Source organism: Erythrolamprus reginae, chromosome 4, assembly GCF_031021105.1.
Source record: "Erythrolamprus reginae isolate rEryReg1 chromosome 4, rEryReg1.hap1, whole genome shotgun sequence".
Classification (NCBI taxonomy): Eukaryota; Metazoa; Chordata; class Lepidosauria; order Squamata; family Dipsadidae; genus Erythrolamprus; species Erythrolamprus reginae.
In genome coordinates, this window is record NC_091953.1 from 96,204,605 (window position 1) to 96,219,012 (window position 14,408).

Below are 14,408 nucleotides of genomic sequence, written 5' to 3' on the forward strand. Positions count from 1 at the left end.
GCATATTAACAAAGACAAAAAAAATATTTATAGTAAATTGCAGTTGTTCCAAGAAATGAAGAGGCTGGGAGGTAATTACTACATCCAACCCCTTCCTTCACAAGTTTAATTTTGCAAACAATCAAAAAACTGAACCATAATGTTCAATGATTTTAGAATTTAACAGCATCACATTCTGAAAAATGATAAAAAGCAGCTTGATGAAAATGACACCAAGAGGATCCCAGCATTGTTGTTTTTGCTAAATGATCATATCTAATTTAAATACATGATTTTTAATATTACAAGAATATTTTTTAAATCTATGACATGCTAGGGGCTGAAATGGCCCAGTTTAATCTTTGCTTCAAATTAAGCTATTATAATAAGTAAATATTATTTTTTTACAATCATGGGGTTTAAATGCATGTTGATCTTCAGTATAAATAATCAATTTTATTCTACACTTTGTCATGATACAGATTACCCAAATGAATACAGTCTGAATGGTGGCAAAGTGTACAATAAAAGTTGATTACTTAAACTGAATATCAATATGCATTTAAACTTGCTAATAGGAATACGGTGCTTGTTTTCACAAGCTTAAAACAAATGTAAACTTTAAAAGTACAGTACATGATTTTCACACACTTAAAACATCTGTTTTCGCAAGTTAAAACAAATGTAAACTATAAAAGTACATGATTTTCACATACTTTTCACATTTATTAATCAAATGTAAATAAGAGTGGTAAGGATCATTCTATGATAAGACAGTTAAGATCACTAACATTACCTGCCTGTTTTTAACAGGGCAGAAAGGGAAAACATTTGCAAATGATATTCCCAATACGGTATATACTTAGAGCTAGTAAATGGTGAAGCACCACGGATAGTCAGTTTTAGTCAATATTAATTCCAGAACAGCTCTTAATCTTGGAAAGAAAATTGTCCAAGTCTTATTTTGTGATCAGTTGATTAGGGTTATTATTCACCCAATGCCTTTCAGTGAGATTCTCTTCAGTAAGCAACTTATTGTAATGTTCCCATATTAAAATATCTAATGGCCTGTCCTTTTGGGTGAAATCCATGTCCAGTTTCTTTATTGTAATGCTTCGGTGGTTGATCTCTGAACCTATTGGATTCCATTTTCTCTGCTCCTGAGTGTTATCCCACACACAATCCTGATTTATCTGACATTTCTGCCCTATCTGTTCCTGCAGTCTGTCAGAGTAATAGTCCTGTAAATGGCAGACTCGTTCTTGTTTTAAAGTGGCAACTTTCTCAAGAAAGAGCTTGATCTTATCATTTAAAAAGTCATAATTGTGCGCTTTTACATTTTTGCTCTTGCTGTTGCATATTTCTAAAGGTGTGTAGTCCAAATTCAAGAAAAGTCTCCTTGAATTTGGTCTCCGTTTGTGACTTCTGGTTTTAGCATTTACCCATTTTTCTTTCGAAAAATCTCCTGGACATCTCGGGGATGAAGACATACTAGGATCTGTAGCCTGATGTGCCGAATGCAATGTCTGGGAGTAGAGTTTTGCAAAGCCACCCTTCACACTAGACAATCTGCCATTTTCTTGATGACCGGAAGTGTGGGGTCTTTTGCATGTAGCAGTGCTGGCAGGTTGAAGATGACCTCCAGAAGCTCCTTTGGCACCTGAGGTCACTCTCTTCTGACATTGCAGTTCAGCATTAATTTCCACTGTAGCTGGAATGGAATTCTGTCGCTCTTTAATCTCAGTTTCCTTACCTTGCCTGTTTTTGTAGCTGCTGTGATTGTTAGTGACAGAGAAGGCAGCTTGCTGCTTCTGAATTCTACATGGTGCTGAAATAGCTCTGGAGACGTCTGCATTCTGCAATAGAACTCCAATCGCTTTCTTACTATCGTCCGTCACAGCAGAGTGCAGATTTGGGAAGAGACTCCGAGAGAGCTGTTTGACGAGCTGCCGATCACCAAATAGCTTGGCATGAGCTACTTCAGATTTCCTGAGCTTCATGGTGAATCTATTGTACAAGATCCTTTGGTCAAGAATTATGGAGTTTTCAGCCTGTTTCTTCATGGAGTTTAGAATCCTAAGCTGCTTATTTAACAGGATCTCTTCTTTTTCATTGTAAGAGGAAGCCAGCTGGGATTTCTCTCCGTCTTTGAATTTAGCTTTTTCATCCATCATGAAAGAAGGAACCTGGAAATTTAAATCTGAAAGCACAACTCATGCTTAGGTTTTATAATCTTTTGACTGCTCATTCTTCTTCTCACTGCAAATCATATTTAACTGTCAACAATATCTGGAATGAGCAACGTGTTTTTGGACTTCCCCCAGGACTGATTGTGAATCATAAGAAACCTTGACCGACTACATCAACAGCCAAGGGTTTGTTGATCAGGATCAAGTTCCTTACCTTTGTTGTTAAGGAAGCAAAAATGCAGTCCTTCTCTTGAAAGTAATACCTGGGGTGGAGGGTTTATCTGATTCCTGTCATGAAAGACTTTATGTAGCTAATTGGATTATGTAGATGTATGCTACCATTTTCTATAACATTAGATTAAATGGTATTTTTGTTTTTCTTTAGACAAGACAAACAACAGAGCTACCATTGCTCCGCTTGTCATAGAAATCTGACTAGTACAACAGAGAAAAATTAACTATAGTCAGATCAATACAGAAATACAATTTTTTATATTCTACGTTCTTATTAAATTTACCTCCATATTTCTATCTTTATATTATAATTCATATAACTCAAATAAATTCTCCTGTCTATAAAATATCAGTTTGATAATATAGTTAAACTAGTTAATGTCAACTAATTAATTAAACAGATAGTAAAGAAAACATTTAAAATTAATAATATTGCAAAAATGCTCTATCATTATACTATTTGGTATGCATTCGATTTTATTTTTTAAAGAAATTGCTCCCATTTCAAAAATCAAGTCTTGCAAAGTGGAAGAACTAGCCCATGTATGTACTGTGTGTATATGGATGTAAAGAAGCCATACCTTTGGCTCTAAATCTAAGTCAATTCTACTTCATTCCTGGTGACTTTGTCGAGATTTTTTTAAAAAATAGTACATGACATCAGTAGGAATCAAACAAATGACTGTTCACCTTGTTTTAAATTATAGTAGTTCATAGGCCAACTGGCAGACATCGGCAGCACTTGAAAAGCAAAATAGGATCAGAGAAAGAACATCAAGACTATAGGCTAGATTGAGAAGTGGTGGGAAACATTCAGAAGAAAGCAAAGACCGTCTTAAAAAACAAAGAGGCATAGTATTTGGTATAGTATTTTAAAGTGCTGGACTAGGAATAAGGAAGTCTGAATTATAGTCTTCAGACCTAGAAGCCAGTGTATAGCTTTGGGACAGTCTCTCTTTCTTAGCCCTAGGACCGTGATGGTGAACCTATGGCATGTGTGCCACAGGTGGCATGAGGAGTCATATTGGAGGGTATGTGAGGTGTTGCCCTACGTCAGCCCCAGTGTGTTGGCCAGCTGATTTTCGGCCTTGGAAAAGGCCATTTTGCCCTCCGGAGGATTCAGGGAAGCTTCCAGGAAACCCCGGAGGGCAAAAAACCACCAAACAACAAACCGGATGTTTGGAAAAATGGACTTCCAGTTTGCCTGTTGTGATGGTTTTTGCACTCCAGAAGGTTCATGGAAGTTTCTTGAAGCCGCAGAGTGCAAAAAACAGCCCAATGGGCATTTTTCCAAACTTTCAATTTGCCCATTTGTCTGTTTTTTCATCATTTCAGGCTTCAGTGAGGCCTGTGAGCACATGTAGGGATGGGGGGGGGATTATTTATTTATTTATTTATTTATTAGATTTGTATGCCGTCCCTCTCCACAGACTCGGGGCGGCTCACAACAATAATAAAACAATATACAGAGAACAAATCTAATATTTAAAATCTTAAAACCCATTATTTAAAAGAACATACAACACAAGCATGCCATACATAAAACTATATAGGCCTGGGGGGAAATGTCTTAATTCCCCCATGCCTGATGGCAGAGGTGGGTTTTAAGGAGTTTGCGAAAGGCAAGGAGGGTGGGGCAATCCTAATCTCCAGGGGAAGCTGGTTCCAGAGGGTCGGGGCCGCCACAGAGAAGGCTCTTCCCCTAGGTCCCGCCAGATGACATTGTTTAGTCAACGAGACCTGGAGAAGGCCAACTCTGTGGGACCTAATCGGTCGCTGGGATTCGTGCGACAGAAGGCGGTCCTGGAGATATTCCGGCCTGATGCCATGAAGGGCTTTATAGGTTTATTATGCACATGTGCAACATGGGGAGTGCACATGTGGAAGGGAGGGAATGTGGGCACATAAATGCATGCTAGCTCACGCACACATACACTTTTGGCACAGGAACCAAAAGTTCGCCATTAGTGATGAGCGAACTGAACCCGCACAATTCGGGTCTATACCGAATTTTGGGGTGTTCGGTATGCCGAACACGAACACGAATTTTTTCCAAAGTTCAGGCAAAGTTCGGGGTCGTGTTCGGTGTTCGGAGTGTTGACGTCACTGGCAGGTTGCTAAGGACGCCAAGGTGATCACTTCCTGGATTTAGCAACCTTCCGGTGATGTCAAAGCTCCGCCCCCGGAATCTCTTTATGGGAGGGATTCCCCAGCTCCTTCAAAGGGAGGTCTTCACGTAAAAATAAACATTGTTATTTTTACGAAAAAGGACACTGCAGTGGCGCTGCAAGCAAAGGGCGGTCCTTTCACGTAAAAATAAACACCATTGGGTTCGCCCATCACTATTTGCCATCACTGCCCTAGGAAAAACACATCAAAAGATTGCCAATAAAACTGGACCTGTCCAAGTAATCACCAGGTGCCAATATTGACTCAAAGGACTACAACAACCATAACTTTTAACAAATATAATGACTAAAAATGTTTCCCCGCCCTCACTCCAAATAAACTTCTTGGAGATTTCTGAGTTTCTGTAATATAAATCCTGGGATTGTAAAACTGAGTACTTAAAAAGGGAGTAGTAAACTTTCTCCACCCACAAACCTAACAGTCCTTCCATTGAGGGATTATGTATTTAGAGTCAATATAATAGATGTTATTTCATTCTGTTATTCCCCTCCCTTTAAAGAAATTCAGCAAAGGGTGCCATATAAACATCATACAATAAATTATTTTACCCCGCTTCTCTGACATTCTCTCCCACTGTTCAGTAAATAAGCTTTTACGCATTGATTCCTTTTCTACCTTAGCACCCTGCTTGCAGATCAAATTGCACACAATAGGAAACCAGACCTTTTAATATAGAATTGCTGGAAGGGGTGAGGGAAGCCATTTAAGACACACTCCATTGCCTAGCAGTCATGAATAAAATTGACTCTTTGTCTATGAAGGCAAAGGAGGTAGAAGAAAGAAAAGTGGGACTAGATTAAGTGGGACATAGAAAATGAGTTGTTTTCAGTCTCAGACAAGGAGAATTCTTCCTAGTAGGTGGAGCTAGCATCCAGGCCTGGGTTGACCTTGTCTGTTCAGCCTATCAGGACTAAGTCTGTGAAAGTTGAAATGCTTCACCTCTGTGGCCAGGATCCCCTGCTTTGACTCAGTCTTCAGTCTGGACAGATGTGTCAAGAATTTATCCCATCCTGGATCAATCATCATCATCATCATCATTATTATTATTATTTATTAGATTTGTATGCCGCCCCTCTCCGTAGACTTGGGGCGGCTCACAACAATAACAGAAACAATGTAAGAACAAATCTAATAATTTAAAAAGCACTAAAAACCCCATTATTAAAAGCAAACATATACACACAAACATACCATGTATAAACTATATAGACCCAGGGGAGATGTCTCAGTTCCCCCATGCCTGATGGCAGAGATGGGTCTTAAGAACTTTACGAAAAGCAAGGAGGGTGGGGGCAGTTCTAATCTCCGGGGGGAGCTGGTTCCAGAGGGTCGCAGCCGCCACAGAGAAGGCTCATCTCCTGGGTCCCGCCAAACAACATTGTTTAGTCGACGGGACCCGGAGAAGGCCAACTCTGTGGGACCTAACTGGTCACTGGGATTCGTGCGGCAGAAGGAGGTCCCAGAGATATTCTGGTCCGATGCCATGAAGGGCTTTATAGGTCATAACCAACACTTTGAATTGTGCCCGGAAACTGATCGGCAACCAATACAGACTGCGGAATGTTGGTGTAACATGGGCATACCTTGGGAAGCCCATGATTGCTCTTGCAGCTGCATTCTGCACGATCTGAAGTTCCTATTCTATCCATAAGACTTCTTACTGTAGTGTTCTCCTGCTGCTCATTGCCCTAGAGCAGCTTCGCTGGGAAGGAGTGACTTTTATTTCCAGACCAGATCATGGCATAGACTTCTAAAGGGGGTTCCCTTAGTCTGTCACAGGAATTATTACTCTCCACTCCTTTTTTTGATCCATGTAAAGGGGGTCAGGAATACTAGTCCCCAGTTTATATGTTGTACCTACCAGATGAGCACTTTCGTGTTCTTGCACCATTTAATATTGGATCAGCAGGAAAGAGCTGCAGGTGAACCATTCCAATCACCATTTTGGGAAGCCACACAATACCACCAAACAGCTGATTGTCGCAAAGGGTGTTTTCGCTCCAGTGAGGGATTGCCACAGGAGCTTGGCTCCATTTCTTTTTTCAAAGGCCTTTTTGCTTTAAGCGGCAGTGAGGGAAACCTCCAGCTCCCACTTTGTGTGGTTCCAGCTCTTTCGTTCTAAGCAACAGAGAGGTGATGGGCCATTTTCAATGGAAGTATCTGCAGCACTTCCATTTCTTTCCTTACATTGGCCATTTTGATGACACAGTTATGGTCACCAAGAGCAGCATGGTGTGTCTCTCTCCTCTGTTTCCCCATTATTGATTCTGCCTATGGTTCAGTAAATAGCTATTTCTGTTGAAGTGACTAGATCTAATTGAAGGCACAGCAGGGTACCATGGCAAGCGGATGTTTTGGGTCTGAGAAGGGGAAGAGGAATTCCAAGTTGAGGGGTCATTCCCGGTCCAGATCTAGGGCCCTTCCTCAGGTAATACAGAGGGGCCAGGGGACCAGTAGCTCCAAGGCTACTGAGAGGCAGGTGGTGCAGCAGGTAGAGTGCTGTACTGCAGGCCACTGAAGCTGACTGTAGATCTGAAGGTCAGCAGTTCAAATCTCATCACCGGCTCAAGGTTGACTCAGCCTTCCATCCTTCCAAGGTGGGTAAAATGAAGACCCGGATTGTGGGGGCAATATGCTGGCTCTGTTAAAAAGTGCTATTGCTAACATGTTGTAAACCGCCCTGAGTCTAAGGAGAAGGGCGGCATAAAAAATTGAATAAATAAATAAAATAAATAAATAAATAGGGTATTGGAATAAATATGCATCCAATCCCAGAGCAAGGTGGCAGAGAAGGGACCTGCAACAGAGAAGCAGCCCTCCTTACCAGGCCCTAGTTCAGAGACTCCCAGGGAGGCAGGTGAGTTCATGACACGGAGCCATATCTGCTTGCATACGAGCCATTTCCCTAGCTCAGCTTCAACGTGCATGTGTGTGCCAGCCAGCTGATTTTGGGCTTGCACAGAGGCTCTGGGAGGGCATTTTGGCTTCCAGAGAGCCTCCAGGGAGATGGGGGTGGGAGTTTTACCCTTCCCCAGCTCCAGGGAAGCCTTGGGAGTCTGGGGAGAGTGAAACACGAGCCTACTGGGCCCACCAGAAGTTGGGAAACAGGCCGTTTCTGGCCTCCAGAGGGTCTCTGGGCAGTGGAGGAAGCTGTTTTTGCCTTCCCCAGGCATTTATTATTTATTTATTATTTATTGATGATTTGATTTGATTTGATTTGATTTGATTTGATTTGATTTGATTTGATTTTTATGCTGCCCTTCTCCTTAGACTCAGGGCAGCTTACAACATGTTAGCAATAGCACTTTCTCACAGAGCCGGCCTATTGCCCCCACAATCCGGGTCCTCATTTTACCCACCTCAGAAGGATGGAAGACTGAGTCAACCTTGAGCCGGTGATGAGATTTGAACCGCTGACCTTCAGATCTACAGTCAGCTTCAGTGGCCTGCAGTACAGCACTCTACCTGCTGTGCCACCCCGGCGCCTTATTGAATTATAGGTGTCGGCATTCATAATAATAATAATTAATAATTAATTAGACTTGTATGCCGCCCCTCTCCAAAGACTCATGTATGCATGAGTGATAGCGCATGCCCATGCTCATTCGGCACCCGAGGAAAAAAAAGGTTCGCCATCACTGGCATAGGGGATTGGCTGGCTCCAAAGGCATGTTTCCGTTGTATTTTGCTATCGGTGTGCATCCGCATACATCCATACATCTCACCGTGCGATTTCACTTCCCCATATGTTCAGGACCACATTACAAGCCGAAACACTGCTGAGAAGCTTCTCAGCTGTGCTTTAGATGAAGAATAAAGGTTGGCATTAATACCTTTCAAATTAGCTCTCAAATTTAACTTTGCATGTTTCATAGCATAAATTCCTTCTATCTGCATCATCTTATTCTTCCATTGTCCTGAACAAGGAGTGAAGGTGGTGATAGTGGTGGTGATGACTTGCACAAAATATATATATATTTCAAGCTATTGATATTTTTGTTTTGGGATTTTATTGCCTTGGGCTTACTGTGTGTATGATGGAAGCTATTTGGACTGTTCAGAAAATTTCCACAAAAGTATGAAGGGTATTAGAAAATCTTTTTCTAAAAACATCATAAATATTCTATTTTTAAAACTCAGGCTATAAATTTGGGGAATGTAGCTTGAAGATAACTTATTTCCTTTTCCTCTGTTTTCTTGAAAGCTGTGAAATTTGACAGAAAAGATGTGCCAGACTTTGAGTGGGTATAAATATTAGCTGAAAAGACAATCAGTTAGTTTGTCTGCTGTTTCACTAGTTTCAGAGAGAGAAAAATAGTATTAAATCCTGATATGTCCCACTTACATGTCCCAGATCAGGGGTATCATACTCAAGGCTCACAAGCCAGATTTGGCCTGTGATGTGGTCAGATCTGGCCAGGCGTGGGTTGCTAGCCAGAACACTAAATTGGGCTCGCCGTGGCGGCTCATGAGTGTTCGCGGGGCCAGTGCGATTTTGCTTCTGCACCTGTGGAGATAGCAAAATCATGCATGGAGCTGCAGATGCACCCGTGTTTCAGCGAGGGTTTATTTTTCTTCCGCACATGCTGACACATGGGCATAACTGCAGCTCCATGCGAGATTTTGCTACTTCCACAGGTGCAGAAGCAAAATCGCACTGGCCCCGCAAGCACTCACGAGCCACCCCTGAATCTTGCCCACAGAGCTATCCTGAAAAATATAGGGGCTGGTCCATGTCACTTCTGCCCCGTCTACCCTATGTGAAGAGAAAACATTGAGCCAGCATCTCTTCAGCCCCGTCTACCCAATGCGAAGAGGGAGCACGCCAGCAGTTTGGGGAGTGGCGTCAAGCTGGCCACGCCCACCTGCTTGGCTACACCCATGCAGTCTGCCATGCCCACTCGGCACCCTGAGGCCAACCACAGCCTTGATGTGGCCCTCAATGAAATTGAGTTTGATACCCTTATCCCAGAGAGACAGTTTCTGGAGGTGGGAAACCCTGTATGACAGGAGACTAAGCAATAAAATAGCAGGCTTAGAAAATCTTGTTTCTTTTTTTTTTTTAGAAAATTTTATTAAATATATACATATTAAAACAAGATAATGAGTGTTTCATCACGTGTTTACATCTTCTATTGCATTATGTCTGATACAGGGACAGTACAACACATATCCCTAGCCCTCCCCCCTGCCGAACTGTAACTTAGACAATTCATTCCTTTTGTGTTTCCATGGTCTATAGCAGTGTTTCCCAACCTTTTTTGAGCCGCAGCACATTATTCACATTTACAAAATCCTGGGGAACATTGAGCGGGGGGGGGGCTAAAAAAGTTTGGACAAAAAAACCCTCTCTTCCTCCCTTTCACCCTATTTCTCTCTCCCTCCCTCTTTCTTTCCCCCTCTCTCTCCATCCCTCTTTCTTTCCCCCTCTCTCCATCCCTCTTTCTTTCTTCCTTTCTCTCTTTTTTGCTCTTTCTCTCTCCCTCCCTCTTTCTCTCTTTCTTGCTTTCTCTCTTTCTCTTGCATTCTCTCTCTCTCTTGCTCTCTCTTTTATTCTCTCTTTCTCTCTCCCTTGCTTTCTCTCTCTCTCCCTTGCTTTCTCTCTTTCTCTCTCTCTTGCTTTCCTTCCCTCTTTCTCTTTCTCTCTTGCTTTCTCTCTCTCTCTTTCTTTCTTTCTTTCTTTCTCTCTCTCTTTCTCTTTCTTGCTTTCTTTCTCTTGCTTTCTCTCTCACACACACTCTTTCTCTTTCTCTCTCTCTCTTTCTTTTTTTCTCTCCTGCTTTTTCACACACACTCTCTCTCTCTCTTCCTTGCTTTCTCTCTCCCTCTTCATTTCTCTCTTACTTTTCCTTCTCTCGCTTTCTCTCTTGATTTCTCTCCTCCTTTTTCTCTCTCTCTCTTTCTCTCTCGTGCACCACACCAGCAATAGAGAGAGAAAGAGAGAGAGAGCGGAGAGAGAGTGGAGGGCGGCTTGCTGGAAGTTTTTGTCATAAAGAAGAATAGATTACAGTTTGGCTATAGATGGGCTGAAGGTGCCAATGAAGTTTCCTAAACAAAGCTTAGCTTATTTTCTTTCATGTAGGCTCCTGCTCCAACAATACTTCAGCAGGGCTATTGTTAAAGACGTGGAGTTACTTGCCAAGACACTGTCAATCCCTGGCACATTTTACTGAAAGGTTTCCCAGTCTAGTGGTTCATCTGTCTTCCTTTAGCATGCAAATAATGACAAAAACGTTGAAAAGCTTTTTGCCTTGTGTAATGGGCAAGAAAGACAAGCAGTGGTTGTAATAATGAAGAGAGGACTCATTAAGCAGATCTTGTTCTAGGTCTCTCAAAACCTAAAGCCAATTCTATCTGTTATGGGCCATTTATCATCTTTTCTTCAAACATACATTTAAACCTTTGAAAGTCTTATTTTCTTCTAAATGGAAGAGCTATCCATTCTGTCTTCCACTACTTTTCTGTCTTCTCTCCATCTAAAGTACAATGCAGAGGCAAAAGGTTCTGACTAAGTGAAATAGAGTGGTACCTCTACTTCGGAACTTAATTCATTCTGTGACCAGGTTCTTAAGAAGAAAAGTTTGTAAGAAGAAGCAATTTTTCCCATAAGAATCAATGTAAAAGCGAATAATGTGTGTGATTGGGGAAACCACAGGGAGGGTAGAGGCCCTGTTTCCTCCCAGGAGATTCCTAGAGGCCCCACAGAGGCTTCTCCCTGCCGTTTCCAGCACTGTTTCCTCCCAGGAATTTCCTAGAGAGGCCCCATGGGGGTTTCTCCCTGCCTTTTCCAGTTATAATTTCGGAGGGTTGGATTTGTAAGTGGAAAATGGTTCTTGAGAAGAAGCAAAAAAATCTGGTTCTTATCTAGAAAAGTTCCTAAGTAGAGGCGTTCTTAGGTAGAGGTACCACTGTACGATGAATGCTAAATTTGGCCACTGCTTCCACTTGTTCTTCAAGTAGGAGCTTTAAGTTTTGAGAACCAAAGATGTTGGATCTCTGGAGTCAGAGGACTTACCTATAGCAAATCTATTTTGTTGAATTCAATCTGAGCTTGTTCTTCTTCATTCAGGCTCAACAATTCTCAGACATCAGAATAGAGCACTATCACAACTTCTGCTTAAATATCTGGGTAACATCAGTATGCTTTTAAAACCTGATCATCTTGTCAATGGATGAGCTGGCCCAGCTATTTCATATATACTGTATGTTAAATAGTAAGGATGCTAGCATTGGCCCTTGATGGTGCCTCCAAGAGAGGGCTGGAGGATACAATGTTTTCCCACCACTGCCTCCATTGATTGGAACCTTTTTAGGGGAAAAAGAAGAATGGCCCATTAGGATACTTTAATCAAAAATATCCAAAGCCATGAAGTGATCTAGCAGGAAATACCAATGATTACCTTTGAATATCTCACAGGTCACCCATAAGACCAATCACTGTGGGTTTGGTAAACTTTTTAGTTTAAAACTAGACTAAAGAGAATATTTTACCAAACCGTAGAAGCTTTAAGCCTCCACTTAACAGAGACTTCTCATTGTTAAAGTCTATGAGACTTTTATGTGTAGAGGCCCATAATGGTCAGATTATCCAACTCATGCAACTCATTCATTCTTCAGAATCAATAGAACCACTTGATTGTGAATGTATGTTATATTAGTTATTCTTATACAATCTAAAGAAAGAAATGTGGAAAAACAGCTTCAAGCATCAAAATCAGGAGAAATGGCTTTTATTAAACTAAAAATGGATGAAAGAGAGTGAGGGTGAGAAAGAAAGAAAGAAAGAAGAGACAAAGAAATAGAGGAAGAAAGAAAAAGAAAAAGAAAGAGGAAGGAAGGGAGAGAGGAGAGAGGGAGAGAGAGAGAAGAGGAAGGAAGCACTACAAACCCTTGTATTAGACATGGCTTTAGAAGACACTTTGAAACAGCACAGCAATTTAGGACTGGAAAACATCTCAGAGTTCATCTAGTGCAACCTCCTGCTGCAACAGGAAACCTTACATTGTCTGCATTATTTTGGTGCTTCTAACAGAGGGGAAAATTTCCAGAAAGGAGAAGAAGTTTACTAGGACAAGGCTGCCATGCAGAGGAAGGCAGAGATAGTCCTTGACTTATGACCACAATTGAGCCCAAAATTTTGGCTGTTAAGCAAGAGCATTATTAAGTGAGTTTCACCACATTTTACTCAATCCATGACATCTCCTGACACTAACAAACTAGGGAAGAACATCTGAAGGCATGTGTAATGTTGTAATGTACAGAAGTTATAGTTAAATGTGTGGCACTGGGTATGTTTTTCCAAATGCAGTAAGTGAGGTTGAATGTGTATAGTTTTAGAAGAGGTGTATGTGCGTGTGTGTGTATACAGACACATAGTGTATATATAGTAGATAATGTATATTTTTGTGTGCCTATGTGTAACATGTATGTACACATAAGGCATGTATACATAGGATTAAATAATATATTTTGGATTTTCAGTAGTAGTAAGTAGGGAAATAGTATCTCGTTGAGGCCGTTGAGGCATGGAGAGGCCAGTCACCCTAACCCTAACTCTTGACATCAAGTTGGCCATGCCCACCCAATCATATGACTATCCAGTCAAATGGCTGCCAAACCACCTCCACCCAGTCACATGACCACCAAGCCACTCCCACAAAATCAAGCCACACCCACAGAGTGGTAATAAACAATTCTGGAAACCCTCCTGGCTGACACCCACTAATCCATCACATTGCCTGACACCCAACTAATCCAATTTCCATGCTGGCAGAGTCCACCCGACTCCTTCCGTGCAGGTGCAGAGACAGAGGATGACCTTGTCTTTCTAGGAAGAATTTGTTATGGCTACATACTAACAACCTCATACAATCCCCCCTCCTATTTTCCAACAGTAGAAAATGCATAGCAGAATAGTATAAAGCTTAGCAGGCCAAAGATCCCAAACAAAATGGCTTCAGCCTGACAGAGATATTCTGATTTCTAACTCTTTTAAGCCAGTACAGAAAATAATTTATTTTTGAGATGTAGCCAGTTTCAAAAGAACCTTTGCCAACACGTGAGCCATCACCCTAGATCAGCTCCAATGTGCAAGTGCATACCAGCCAGCTGATTTTCGGCTCACCTGCAGGCTCTCGGAGGGCATTTTCGGCTTTCGGGGAGTCTCCAAGGAGATGGGGGAGGGGCATTTTTGCCTCTGGAGCCTGAGGAGGGTGAAAAACAGGCCTACCAGGCCCACCAATAGGGAAATGGGCTGTTTCAAGTCCCCACAGGGCCTCCAGTGGGTAGGGGGAGAAGGGCTGCTTCAAGCCTTCACAGGACCTTCGATGAGGTCATTTTGGCTGTCTCCAGGTATTGAATTATGGGTGTGGACACTCACAAATGCGCAATAGTACACACACATGCACTTTCGGCACCCGAGGGGGAAAAAGGTTCGCCATCACTACTCTATCAGGTTGGGGGAGGAGGTACCATTTCCTCCCTCAAAGAGGCATTAATCACTTCTTGAACTCACTCCCTCATAGCCCACAGGTAGCAGAACTCATGCTAACCTTCTTAGTTCTTTTTCATTTCTCAATGTGGCATCTGAGCAAACGTGAGTTGACTTTGTCAGGAAAATGTTGAGCATGAAACCCATCAGGATGTGAGTCACAAACAGGGTTGCTGGATGGATTTTTCTGCTGATGTAATATGGATATTTTGCTGTTGCCCATGTGTGCATTTGGACAAATCCACTCTGTTGTCCACCACACACACTCTACACAACATATTGTCCTAGATATTAAGGGGGTTTTTTTAATGAGGAAAAAAGACGTA